Raw genomic sequence first — 14,691 nt, forward strand, 5'->3', positions numbered from 1 at the left:
GATAGTAACAGTGATGCTTTGGGGTCGGCCGCTGTCCGATAGCATCAGTATTTGACGGGTTGGGACTGAGACTAAAAAATCAACAGGAGCTTTAACGTTATTTCGTTTTTAAGATAATATATGTTGGATTCCTCAAAAGGGAGCTTGTGTACCACCAGTGGTAACTAAATAATAACTTTAATAAACTTCAACTAACTAATAAACTTCACAGCTCTGGAAAAAGACACAGAAGTATCCTCAGAGCAGCTTCTTTCCTTCTCCCTCCAAAACAAAACAGTTTTATTTTTATGACTTATTAATCCGACAAACTTAATTTTGTGATAAAATCCTGAATGTTGAAACTGCAAACTGCAGTTTACTTTTGTAGACAAGCCAACTGTTACCACATGCAACCTTAAAAAGAGAGAACAGGTGAAAGAAGTCATATTGATATTTTAAGGCATTGCGATTGATGTGGTCAGTTATAAAGGATGTATGTATGGAAGCTCGCCGCTGGACTGCAGCGTCAAGCATTGAAGCGTGGGCGCTGACCGGCTGCAGTGATTGACACTGTTACAGAATGAAATTGGCTCAGAACATTATCACTGCTGGAGGAGATGGAGGGCTGCAGCTTCAGGGTGCATGCTGAGGTGAGCTTCAATCTCTTCTTCAAATGTGTGAAAATAAAATGCACTTGAAAGTTGAATTTGAGAAAAAAAAGGCATATTTTTCTTTAGAAGACTGTATCTACAAAAGTTAAAGGGGCCATCCCCTCGCTGCGTTTGTTTGGCCTCCTGGCTGGCTCGCCAGTCAACACTCATGACAGATGATAAAAGATCAATGGACTGTATTTATGAGGCCCTGTTGAAGTCTCACCCACCACTCAGACCAGTTTACAAAACAGTAAACATTCACTCATTCACACAGTGGAGAGGCGTCCAGTGCGCCACCTGTTCATCATGAATCATTCACACACTCTCTCACACCTCTGGAGTCCTGCAGATAGAAGAAAATCCCACACTTTAATTAGTATGGAGCCTGAAGCCTGATTCATAAAAGCACATTTCTGTGTGTATTCATTAACATTGTGACCTGCCTGATTTCACACAGCGGCACTGTTGGCATTTTGCTTGAGTGGATCAAGAACAATCAGGTCTATTTATGACATGGGAGGTTATATCAATTACTTAAGATGTGATTAAAAGCTGCCGGGCCATTTAAACAACAGCTTCAGAGTAATAACGGCCTGCAGCAGAAGACTGACAGCTCACAGATTTTCATTGGTCGCACATTCTCATGCGTGGGAGTGTGTGGGAGTCTCTGGAGACGGAGACGCCGATCTATCGCAGGAATCTCTGATGGGAATAACTGTTCCTCTGTGCAGGTAAAACTCAGCACAGATACATTTACTTTATGATGAGTTTAATCTGCAGGACAGATGGATATGTGATGTGGTGGTGGAGAGAGGGAAGAGCAGGCACAGCAGAGAGGAAACAAGAAAGCTGATGAAGGTAGAGAGGAGTAAGGAAGCCTGTACTGCCAGGTGAAGACAAAAAGACAAGACGAAAACTGAGCTCAGAAAAAATAATCCCATCGTTACTCATATTTAGAGAAAATGTCATAATTATGAGATAAACACAGGCAACATTATTACATGAAAAGTTTTTTAAAAAGTCAAAATGATGAGATATGAGATTCAAAAAGTAATTATTATTAAATGACAATTCATAGTTATGAGATAAAAGTCATGATTATGAGATTTCTTTTTAAAGTCAAAAGTGTAAGACAAAAAGTCATTATTATTTTGATCAGATTCAAAAAAGTCATTATTATTAAATGAAAGGTCATAATTATGAGAAAATGAATAAAACACGGTTTTAAAAATTGTGAGATAAAACTATAAATATGAGATTTGTTTAAAAAGTCCAAATTATGAGAAAAGTCATAATTATCATAATTATCATCATGCAATTTCTTAAAATATGATCAAAATTATGAGTTTTAAAGAGTCAAGTATGAGTCAATATGAGGGGGAAAGTCATAGGTATTAAATTAAAAGTCCTGATTACGAGATTGTAAAATGTCAAAATTGTGACAAAAAGCTGAAAAGTCAGAGATAAAAAGTCATTAATTAATTAATTGCATTATTATTACTTGTCATGATTTATATATATATATATATATATATATATATATATATATATATATATATATATATATATATATATATATATTAAAATCTCATAGTTAGGATTTACCATGGGATTTATTCATTTATTTATTTATTTATTTATTATCAAGGCTCAGTCTTAATCATTTGTTCTTGGCAGAACTGGTCTTCCGTACAGGCGGACAGGAGGAGGCTGATATACTCACAGCACACCGCTGCAGCACCACATAGACGAGCAGGAGAACCGGGCCGAGACGGTCCGGTAACATGTTACTGCTGGTTCTGAAACAGACAGAGAGACACACAGAGAGTATGAAGGGTAAAGATCACTGACATCAGCCTGCAGGTGTCTTTGATATTCATTTATTATTATTACATTTATTTTAATTGTTGTTATTCAATAATTATGACCGAATAAACTGAACTGAAATATCTCTGAGTGTTAAACTCGTAATTATTCTGTTTAGGAGATGACTGAATGAACGGAGCCGGTCCAGTCTGATCGATCCCAACAGAACTACAGTGTAGCAGAGCAGGTGAGCGGATCAATAACCAGCAGCGAGCCTCGTTAAACCGCATCAAACTCTCACAGACACTGAAACAACACAGCAGCCTCTAATAATGACGTCAGGACGAGAGCACGAGCACAGAGGGATTAATTGATAGAGGAGATCAATATTTCTGATGAAGACGCTGTTAGAAGAAAATAAAGAGCTGAAGTCACCTGAGCTGTCGGTGTCCTCACAGCAGCGTCACGTGCTTCCGTCCGCTCAGAGACATCAACGTGGAGTCTGTCAGCTGCTGCTGGTGTGGTCCGCCACCTGGTCCTTCACCTTCATCAGCATCCCACAGAGAGAGGAGAGAGAGGGGAGAGAGGGGAGGAGAGAGAGAGAGGAGCAGAGAGGAGGAGAGAGAGAGAGGAGAGAGAGAGGAGGAGAGAGAGGAGGAGAGAGAGAGAGAGGAGAGAGAGAGGAGGAGAGAGAGGAGGAGAGAGAGGAGGAGAGAGAGAGAGAGGAGAGAGAGAGGAGGAGAGAGAGAGAGGAGAGAGAGAGGAGGAGAGAGAGGAGGAGAGAGAGAGAGAGAGAGAGAGAGAGAGAGGAGCAGAGAGAGGAGGAGAGCATGCACGTCTGCAGGAGAGGATGAGCAGACTGATGTGTGAGGAGGTGTGAACATCTGGATAACCAGAGAGAGAGAGAGAGGAGAGAGAGAGAGGAGAGAGAGAGGAGAGAGAGAGAGAGAGAGGAGAGAGAGAGAGGAGGAGAGAGGGGGAGAGAGAGAGGAGAGGAGAGAGAGGAGCAGAGAGAGAAGAGAGAGAGAGAGAGAGAGGAGGAAGAGAGAGAGAGAGAGGAGAGAGAGAGAAGAGAGAGAGAGAGAGGAGGAGAGAGAGAGAGAGAGGAGAGAGAGGAGGAGAGAGAGAGAGAGAGGAGAGAGAGGAGGAGAGAGAGAGAGAGAGGAGCAGGGAGGAGCAGAGAGGAGAGAGAGAGGAGAGGAGAGAGAGGAGCAGAGAGAGGAGAGGGAGGAGCAGAGAGAGAGGAGAGAGAGAGGAGAGAGAGAGGAGAGAGAGAGAGGAGAGAGGAGGAGAGCATGCCTGTCTGCAGGAGAGGATGAGCAGACTGATGTGTGAGGAGGTGTGAACATCTGGATAACCAGAGAGAGAGAGAGAGAGAGAGAGAGGCAGAGAGAGAGAGAGAGAGGGAGAGAGAGAGAGGAGAGAGAGAGAGAGAGAGAGAGAGAGGCAGAAGGGAAACAGGAAGTATGGAAGCCCATTTGTGGCAGTCGAAGAACAAATTAAGATGAAGAACATTTGCATGGCGAGCACACGTCTGAGATTAAACGCTGCCCTACATGTTGGTGAGTGAGTTGACCTCCACCTGCTTCTAAATAATTAAAGAGACAATTCTCCCGAAAATCAAAAACACATGTTGTTCCTCTCTTTATTATCCATCCAGACTGATTTGAGTTTTGGAGATACCTGCTGTAGATGTCTTCTCTCCAGTATAATGAACTAGATGGTCCTCAGCTTGTTGTCGGTGTTAATAAAAAGTTAAAATGTTCCTGTGGTGAAATGTAATTGTGAGATAAATAGCAATTATAAGCAAACACACAAGTCATGTGATCCATAAGAACAAGCACAGAGGTAACTGTGGCATAAGAGCAAAGCCTAAAACAGCAGAAACATCAAATCAATACATTAATCCAGTGAGCGTGTTTTAATCCAGATCCTTCTCATGTGTTCAGAGAATAATTAATTAAACTGCAGCGTTTCTCCGTCCTGATGCTCATTAATCGGCATCAGAGCAGAATGCAGCTCTCATTACTGCAGCTGACCTGTAACTCTGTCCTTATCTGCTCGTTTAGTTTCTATTTTTACTTCTCTTATTATTTCTTATTTCTGATTTCTCTTCTTAATTCTGCCCAACAAATCCAGTAAACATTAACTAGCAGGCTACTTATTTGGGGGGGGGGAAGAAAGTGGCGAAAGTCACCAGACTCCCTTACAAAAAGCTCAGTTTTGAGACTCGTTGCATCAGGAGGAACTGTGAAAACTTTGTGACACACTTTCTACAACACTTTCTCATCTATTTGGGCCTACTTGTTCATTCGGCAAACGTTATACATGAATATATTTCTTTCTTTGTGTAACAAACGTATCAGCTTGTCCCAGTCATGTATATGAGTGTACCCTGCCTACAGCTGAATGTGCCCCTGGCAATCAGAAAGCTAGTTACCGTTAGCCTCAGTAAAGGCAAACTAATTATATCCTGGATTATTGAATAATGGATTCACAAATACAATATCAAAAATTCATTTACACAGGAACCTGATTATAATTCAACATCCAGGTTTTAATAAACATAGCAGCTGTGAGCCTGTATTAGTATTCTTGGAAGGAGCATCTGCGAGCAAACACAAACACAAACACAAACACAAACACAAACACAAACACAAACACAAACTCTGCACCATCATAAGTTGCTGCAGAAGCCGGCGGGCAGCTGATCCAGCTGTGCCGAACGAAAGGACGTCTCATTTCTCTAAAAATGAGGTGCTGAGATGAAAGACACAAGTGAGGGAATAGTGGAGGTTATTAAGGGAGCTGGTATCAATCAAACACAGTGGGAGACTCCTGAGAGGAGCTCTAATCACCCAGAATCAATTAGATCACCTGTGTGGACGCACCGTGTGTGTGTGTGCAGACGCCTTTTAATGAATGTGTCTTTGTTTGTGTTACATCTCAGCTGATTGAATTCTCTGAATGCTAATTAAAGACGCTTCAATGCTTCCTGTCTTATTTTCTTTAGCGCTCGATTGTCCCATGAGAAGGGAGAGGACAATTCGCTGCAGTGAAGTGTAAGTACAGTTGGATCTATTAGCATGATCTAAAATCGTTATTAATTATCTTTCTCACAGCTTTCCTTCAGCTCATGACACACTGTGTGTTCATGAGCTGCTGGAATTATCGTAAAAACATTTTTCCGACTGGGGAAATCCACGTGAAGTCGATACACACATACCGACAAACAAACATCCCGACGTACGTTCAGAGACAAACACATACATTTTAGAGAACAAAAGCAAACGGTGAGTAATGTGTGTGGTGTCGTGGCAGCTGAAGATCAGTCGCTCGTCAGGTGCAGATGAGAGTTGGTCAAACAACAAGTTCAACACAATATTTCTTTTCTACAAGTTCTTTATTGTTTGCAAGCAAGAGTCACACATCAGCAGCACATAGATGATGACTGAAGAGAGGCCGTCTCTCTTCATCTTTTGTAATCACCCTAAACAATAAAGCGTTATTCCAATCCTCTCCACATCCGCCTCATGAGACACATAAGACTTCTTATACACTTCAACCATTGTAGTGTGTCAAACATCGAGCTAAAGTCAAAGCACTTATACACAGAAGAGGCTTCACCAGCCCCCTTCAGGATGAACTCCTCACCTAAGTTCCTCTATGTTAATGTTCACGGCACATTACACCATATACAATACATGAATACATCCATTCATACTCTGCAGCCAGATGATTATCATTAGACAGAGCTCAAGCCTGAAGCCAGCAGACACAAGATTTCACTTTGCATAAATAATAATGTTGCAGCTATGTTGTTAAGAACACCATCAAAATAATAAGGGACATTTGAGAATTAAAACGGTGAAACGTACAAGAAAATGTTGGTTTTGCACAATATCTGTATTAGTGTGGACAAGGCCTTCATGTTGGCAGCGTCAGCTAACAACAGATATGTTAAAACTTCACGTTTCTTTATGTTAATCTTCAGTTTCATGTTGTGACACTGTGCTTTTGGTCCGTTTAGGTTTAGGGCAGGAAAACATCACGTTACCTGGTTCTGTCGCCACAAACACGGCTGGAAGTGTCTCGACATCTCGTTAAAGACATCCCGTTGTTTCACGCTCACAAATGTTGACAACCGTCTCGCCTTGCTGTAAATATCAACATTGTATTCTGGGTTGTGTGCTGTTGTGCGTTTGGAGTTACAAAGCTTCACCCAGCTTCCACCTGACGACAGGTGTAATGAGCTACAGTCATTTAAAACACCTGTGAGGGCGTGTGGCTCTCGTTAATCGAGGATTTTAACTGTTTTAAGTTCAAATTAATTAATTGTGATTTATATATCATTCGTCTCTGGTTCCACTACAGTCAACATCCAGCTTCTTGTGATTTTCTGAGATTCGTCCTGAGATCAGCACACTTGGCTGCCAGCTGACTTTGAAGCCTCTGTGCAGAAACCAGCTCACACTGATGATTACTTAAATACATACTAATGCACATTACCAGCAGATGTTACACGCGAGATGTCGTCACAGCTCAGCGGGGATCTTTTTTTCACATCCTGTCCTCGTCCTGTTTATTAAGTTGACCTTTCTCGAAGCACAAACATGGAGGACAAACCAACGAGCCTGGCAGGTGGCGAACAGAGAACAGGGAACAGTTGAGTGGGTGTAAATGAGCAGGTATGTGAACTGGGAGGGTAACTGGGGAATGAGGACCTGCTGAGTGGGCTGGTGTGGAAATCGTGACAGGACCAGATGGAGGCAAACTGCCAGTAGACTGAAGAATGAAGGAGCTGAACAACAGGTGAGTTAGAGACGAGAAAAATGTGCAAAAGAGAAACAACCCCCCCAAAAAACTCCATTAAACACATGCTGAATTAGCTGTTAGCACTTCCTGTTTGCAGTGTACTCATGGATGTACAGACAACTATCACCAGATTACTGTGATACTGAAGAAAAGTTAAAAACTGTATTTTTCTCAGGCAAGTTCTGCACATGTAAGGAGCGTCATTTTTGAGGATTTCTAAGCAGATTTATGGAGTCATCTTCTCCACCCTCCATGCTGATGGTCCACAGAACATTTCTGGATCCCAAATTAATTAGAAAAGACGTTTTAAACGATCTCTTTTCTCTAAGGTCTGTTTTTCTTCATCATCTTCTGTCAGACTACAGGAGCTACCTGTCCTGACTGAAGGCATTACTATTGATTTCCAATATCTCTCGTTATTTTGAGCTTCGTTGTCTTACATCGATCTGTTTCCTGTTTCTTTCTTGTTGTTTCAAACCTCCGTCTGCTCACAGCCGTGTCACCGCGGCCATTATCTCCAAATATAATGTTTGTTTTGTTTTATTATGGCAATTTATGATGTGAGTTTCTTTTTTTAACAGAACATTTAGCTGGTTGTCTTGTAGAAAACAGAGTGAAATAAATACACATCACAAAGATGTATTTAACGGAACAGTTCACAGACCAGATTGTCAACCACAAACAGCTGAAAGGGAGGTTTCTCTTGCGGTTTGCACAACTTATAGCACAAAAATAACACATTATATTGATCCTTCACAGCCACGTGCATCTCACATGCTTATACAGACAAACCTGATGCAAGTCATGACTGATTATGTTAAAGTAGAACATTTTGTTTGTTATTTTGAAACTGTAAAATGGAAATAAAAAGATATATAGCTTAAAATGTTTTTGTGTGCCTGTATGAAACCAGGTCATCTTTAACTCTCTGAGCTGTTCACAGAGACACTTCCACCCAGCGACGCCCAAAACAACCTGTTTTCTTTTGTCAGCTGAACTTTCTGTAATGTGAACACTGGATCTTTAAACACGGCGCTCTTCAACCTTTTTTACAACCTCGTTCTTACACAGTCGTTGCAGTAATCAGGGCTTTGCGGTGTGAAATTATATTTAAGTACGCCCTCATCTATTTTTCCTCCAGCGGCTGTCAAACTGATTGACGGAGCTGGAGCGCAGTGATGTTGGATAAGTACAGTCCATAATGTTGAATAATGACAGCATGAGTCAGAACGTCATCACCTGCTGCTCAATAATGGCTGACCAAAGACCTTCTTACTTCCTGAGAGCTGTGAAGAGCAGCGTTACTCTGACCCGCCTCACGACCGCCTGTCAGCATGAAATCATATGCAATCAGGATCATGTCTGTAGGTTGTACTTTTTCTCTGGTCTGGATCCGGTTTCAGCTCGTCGCTGTTAAGGTCTGAGCTGGTAAATGAGACGACGACAGGTTGAAGATGTTATAAATCATTCACCTCAGACAGGTGAATCATCACTAATCTGAGACACTCGTCAGCTTCAGCTCAGAAATATTCTGTCTGTTTAGTTTTTGAACATTTTGTTCATTTTTCTGTTGATGTGCTTGAACGTGACTGCAAAGTACAATCATTTTACAGGAAAGACAACATTTATTTTAATTTACTTTTAAGTGTTTTATTTTGAAATTCTGTAGTATTTTGATAGTGTTCTATGTCTTTAAATTAAAGCTTGCTGGTAAGATAGTAACAGTGATGCTTTGGGGTCGGCCGCTGTCCGATAGCATCAGTATTTGACGGGTTGGGACTGAGACTAAAAAATCAACAGGAGCTTTAACGTTATTTCGTTTTTAAGATAATATATGTTGGATTCCTCAAAAGGGAGCTTGTGTACCACCAGTGGTAACTAAATAATAACTTTAATAAACTTCAACTAACTAATAAACTTCACAGCTCTGGAAAAAGACACAGAAGTATCCTCAGAGCAGCTTCTTTCCTTCTCCCTCCAAAACAAAACAGTTTTATTTTTATGACTTATTAATCCGACAAACTTAATTTTGTGATAAAATCCTGAATGTTGAAACTGCAAACTGCAGTTTACTTTTGTAGACAAGCCAACTGTTACCACATGCAACCTTAAAAAGAGAGAACAGGTGAAAGTAAAGTGAAGATGTGAGTGAGTGTGGATGTGGATACACCTTTGTTTTAGTGTGCAGGTGCAGCTGTCAGTGAACGCATCACTGGGGCTGAGGTCAGACCAAACTGAGATTGACTGTTGCTTGATGGTGCTGACAGGTGTGTACTGATCCATCACCACCTGCTCTGTCATTTGTGGCGTCCTGTCACAAAATCAATTTGTTGCAGAGGTTCAACGCAGATGTGTGAATATCGATCAGCTGGAGTCTCAGCAGCCTGAGAGGAATGTCACCGTCGACAACAACAGCAGCAACAAGAACAACGGCTGAAAATTAAGATTCAGAGGCGTTCAGGAAACAAGGGACAAGAACTAACGGCTCAAAATGAATCCTTTGTTTTCCTTCAGCACCTGTGAGAACACAGAGGAGCGGAAATGAAATGTGAATGAAGGATTTGAGTCACTGCAGGTAACACCAGAAAATAATCACACACATGAACAAAGCAACAGACTTGAGTCTGTAGGGCAGGACCGTTAAAACTTCACTTCAGATGTTAAAGTTAAAAGTTGTGCATGGCTAAAAATAATTTCATAACTTCTCATTTAAAACACCCAGTTTTGTCTCCACAAACACGGCTGGAAAACGTCCCAGCGTCTTGTCAAGAACGTCCAGTCGTCACAAACACGGCTGATAAATTTCTTGTTGTTTCGTCCAAAAATATCAGGTGTGTCTCCACAAACGTGTCTGAAAATGTCCCAGCGTCTCCTCAACGTGAACACGAACTGACACGTAACATAGAAAAGTCAACACGCTGCTATGAAGAAGAAAGTCAAACTCGAGCCTTCAACACATCCACACAGTGATCAGTGACTCTGGTGTTTTATAAACTCTATTAATAAAACGCTGTGTAAATAAATCTGTTTACTGCTCAGACATCATTTTCATTTCTCCCGTGATGCTGCGAGCTGCTCCACCTGGTCTCACTGACACCAATCGTTTTCCAATCAACAGGAAGTCACAGAGGGAGTTGATTGAGTGTCAACAGCTCACTGTGAAGCCACCATGTTTTTATCATCCCGTTACACAAAGTGAAAACAATCCTGTGATGAGAAGCTGCAGGAGTAACCAGCTGTTATTGTGTGGATGCATCAGTGTGGAGACAGACTCACAATAAAAGTCTCTCTGAGGTTCGTCAGTTCGTTTCATCACGATAACTCGGCACCGCTCTGATGCGACCTGTGGATCCTCGTTCCTGCAGCTGCCTCATGAAGTTATAGTGTGATGTATTGTCTGTTGTGTTGTCTGTTGTGTTGCTTGTTGTGTTGTTCAGACTGAGCGGCAGAGAGCTGTGAGTCTCACTGTGGATGTTAAATAATGAAGAGCAGCAGACTGTTTGTCTCGCGGTGCATCCAGAGCTGAGACTCAGTCCAGACTCTCACAACACATTCACCACTGACGCAGGGCGGTTCATCTTCTACCCTCCTCCTCTACTCCTCAGCACTGCTCTGGTTTCGTTGTCATAACGTGACTAGAAAAGTCTCCAGATCTCATTAAAACAAACAGATTTTCCTGCCACGAACAGCTGGAAAATGTCCTGATGTCTCGTTAAATGTATCTGGTATCGTTGTCACAAAACAGACGGAAATCTTCTCGTTAAAAACTCAGGTTTTGTGGCCACAGACAAGACCAGAACTGTCCTGACAGCTCGTCAAAAATATCTGGTTTTGTTGTTACAAACACGGCTGGAAATCGTCCTGACTTCTCTTTACAAAGGTCCAGTTTTTCCACGGCTGGATCGGCAGACAGTCAAACGTACAGCATCATTTCCAGCTTTTCCGTTTGTGCCTGCAGGTTTGTGAAGTTCAGAGCAGCAGTCGAACTAAACTTCTCTCCTCACAGCTCCTGAAAATCAGTTTTGTTTGGAGCTAATCAGAGATTTCATTCGGTGCAGCGCCCTCGAGACAAAACGCCACAGGATTGGAAAGCTCAGAATCAAAGTCCCTCTGATTATGCAGATGTCTGCCTCAGTTCATAAGCTAATAGAAGTACTTATAGTAACTGACACGGCTCCTGAAGCCTTCAGGGGTCGTTTCCGCCCCTCAGACCTCCAGTGGATTCGGACAATAGATGTGATTTGGCTGCTCTCCTCCTCGGCGGCGGTGGAGAAATGAAAAGGCAGTAATCTGACAGCTGGGTCAACCCACTCTCCACTCTCACTTTAATTTATTTCCAGACTTTAATATTTGGAGACATTTATAAGAAAAGATCTGAGGTCCGAGGCAGTTCACTGTCACCAGACTGACTGACCTCAAAACGATCCGACGCAGCGTCACGAGGAAGAGCTTCAGTAGAATCAGTGCTCATCACAGCAGAGGCGATTATATTCATTATTATAATTATATTAATTGTCATATGATTATATGTTATTAGTGCAAGTGTCTTTGCAGTCTGTTTATTCATCTGACAAAGTTATATTTGTATTTCTTTGGTATTTGCAAACACAAAACTGAAATAAAGAGCTGAGGAATAAAAGGAAAATAAAAACATATATTGGCTCATTTCTTCATCTCACAATGGATTTCATCAGTATATTTATTTTAACAAATGTCCCTTTAGACACATTTTATGCTGCAGGACACATTTCTCCAAAGTGATGATAAAAACCTGCATTTACTGTAAAGTGGATGAATCGCTCAGTGAAGTCTTTCATCGCTGCTCTGCCGGCTGACAAATGGACGACCGCTCAGAGGCCTTTTTATCCATTTACAGGAGAGTTTTCTCTCTGATGGGGGAGGTTACCTCATTTCCATCTGTGAGAGGAAGTGAGGAGCGATTCAAACGTCGAGGTCGTTTCCATTCAGCACATCACCAGAGTGGACACTTGTACAGGCGAGGACGGGGCTCTTATGTGAAGAAGCTGTAGTGAAGAATGAACAGAAAGTCTGAGAGGGAAAATAAATAATAAATCCTGCACAATACAAGAATTTCTTCAGAAACTTCAGAAAGGTGCATCAAGTTCACCCGACAGAGCTGCTGGTCAGGGCGAGAGACAGAAACGTGTTCGTATTTTAAATAAGAAATCAATTAAAGGTCAGAAAAACGTCGTGGTTTATCAGGGGACACAACATGGTGGGTTACAAACCTGATGCAGATGTCCCATGATGCAACAGTGAAATTTTAAAGGTTCAGTGTGTAGGATAGCACACCTGGCCTAGAGAAATGTGTACATGCATTTATCTCCAGCGGGCCGGGCGACTGCAGTGGACCGTTTACAGGTCCGCCAGGCAGCTTCGGCTGATCCAGGCTGATCACCGGGACCGACGCAAGCTCAGCACATCACTCCAGTTTCTCACAGAAGCAACTTCAGACTCCCGGAGACTTTAACAAACGGGGTGTAATGTAACAATTAGTAAGCGTTGGATGTGTTTCAAGGCGTCGGGGCGTCACATCCTCTTTAATATCCCTAAAATTAAAGTCAGCTCAGTGCAGTTTGTTTACAGCTCCGCTTCACAGTGATTAACAAAACAGCCACACAATAATAGCAAAGAGGACGGACCAGAACCTCGCTGCAGGGGTCCACAGATCAAATCAGCTGTTCACGGTGACATCATCCCACCTTCATCTCTGCTCCAGACCGACTTCACACTTAATAACTCACCTCAGATTGGTGACAACTCGTGTGTGACACGATCAAACACCTGGACGATTGCTGTGAGTTCACAACATGGGGCCGGTGTTGTTTCATATTTTTCATGTTATTCTGATCTTTTGTTCAGGTACAAACACACAAAGAGGTCTGGTCCAGTTCAACAGGTTCAGATGATGTCAGCTCGTCTTCCTCCAGCAAAATCCATCCAAAATCCAAAACATCTCTGTGACTCTCACGTCGTCGTCGCCTCTCGTATCAGTCACGGACCGCTCTGCTTTAAAGATGTTTTTCAGTCTAACTTCATGTCAAGCTGCTGATGACACGTCGCTGACAGCTTGATTCATACTTTCTTGTTGAGTTGACTTGACGACTACAGACTGATCAACATGTTTTCTTCTCGTCCTCTCAGCTCAGCAGGGAGTTCTTCTTCTTTCTCTTCAGTGACACTTTTCTGAATGAAACTCGCCAACAAATGCCAAATTAATGACCACATGTCAGGAGCGCACGCCTCCTCATGATCAGGAGGTGTTCATCAGGCTGAAACCAGCAATTAACTACAAGCCAACGAACCATCTCCAGATACAACCACATCAGCACGGTGCAATTATTAAAGATAAACATGCTAAGTTCGACCAACTCACCACTGAAGTGTCAGCAATGAATCAAACTCAAACATAAACTGTCTTCTCTCATTCCCAAATGTCCAGTCGATACATTTCAGCAACATACTGAGTCAGTTCTTATCATTAAATGTTGACAAACTGGCAAAACAAAACAAAAGATGCCTCTATTTCACCACAGACTCCATCATCACTCTACGCCGGAGATCCTAAGATGGCCGACGTTTGATTGACGGCTCATTTGAGCAGGTAGGAGCTTCTATGCCCGCCCTCGAGCCTACAACAGCCAATGAGCGATCGTGTAGACAGGTGACCCACTCTCTCTTCTTCCTCCTCTCTCCTGAGCCACTTACACGCCAGCCTCCGGATGATTGACGCATCATGTAGCCAATGAGATTTCAAATCCAGTAATATATAGTTTATATCAGTTTTTAAAGCTGAAGGTGAAGTTCGCCCAGGGCGTCATGCAAGCTAGGACCGCCACTGTTTCCAGGACAAAGAAGAGGTTTTTAAAACTTCTCCAGTTGTTTACTTACATCAAGACGATTCATTTTTGTAAAACATGTTCTCTGAAATGTTACGTTTGAATATGCAACTGAGAAAAAATAACTAAACATGTGCTATTTTGCATTTTGTCCCGATATCTCGTCAAAATTGTCCAGACGTCTTGTTGTAAACACATGACTGGAAATGTCCTGATGTCTCGTCACAAACATGGCAAGAAATGTCCCGACATGTCGTTAGAAATGTCCAGACGACTTGAAACATTCTGCCACTGGTCTTAAAGAAAAAATGTTTGGGAAGCAAAAGAGCCCAAAATCTTAAAAACTGCATGAAAAATCAGTTTCCACCTGTAGTTTCTCTTCTTGAGACAAGCTGGAGCAACAATTTAGCTATTTAAAGTCCACAGCATCATTATAATTCTGAAGTGCGGCCGTTTCTCCTTCAAGTCATTAAACTCGACGGCCGTCTGAAATAGTCAGGAGGTTTTGTGCTGCAGAGGAAACAAGCTGCAGGTGTGTTTCTGGTTATTGTTGGATTATTTTCTTTATCCGTGGGTGA

The sequence above is a fragment of the Pagrus major genome, chromosome 9 (genome assembly GCF_040436345.1).
Source record: "Pagrus major chromosome 9, Pma_NU_1.0".
NCBI lineage: Eukaryota > Metazoa > Chordata > Actinopteri > Spariformes > Sparidae > Pagrus > Pagrus major.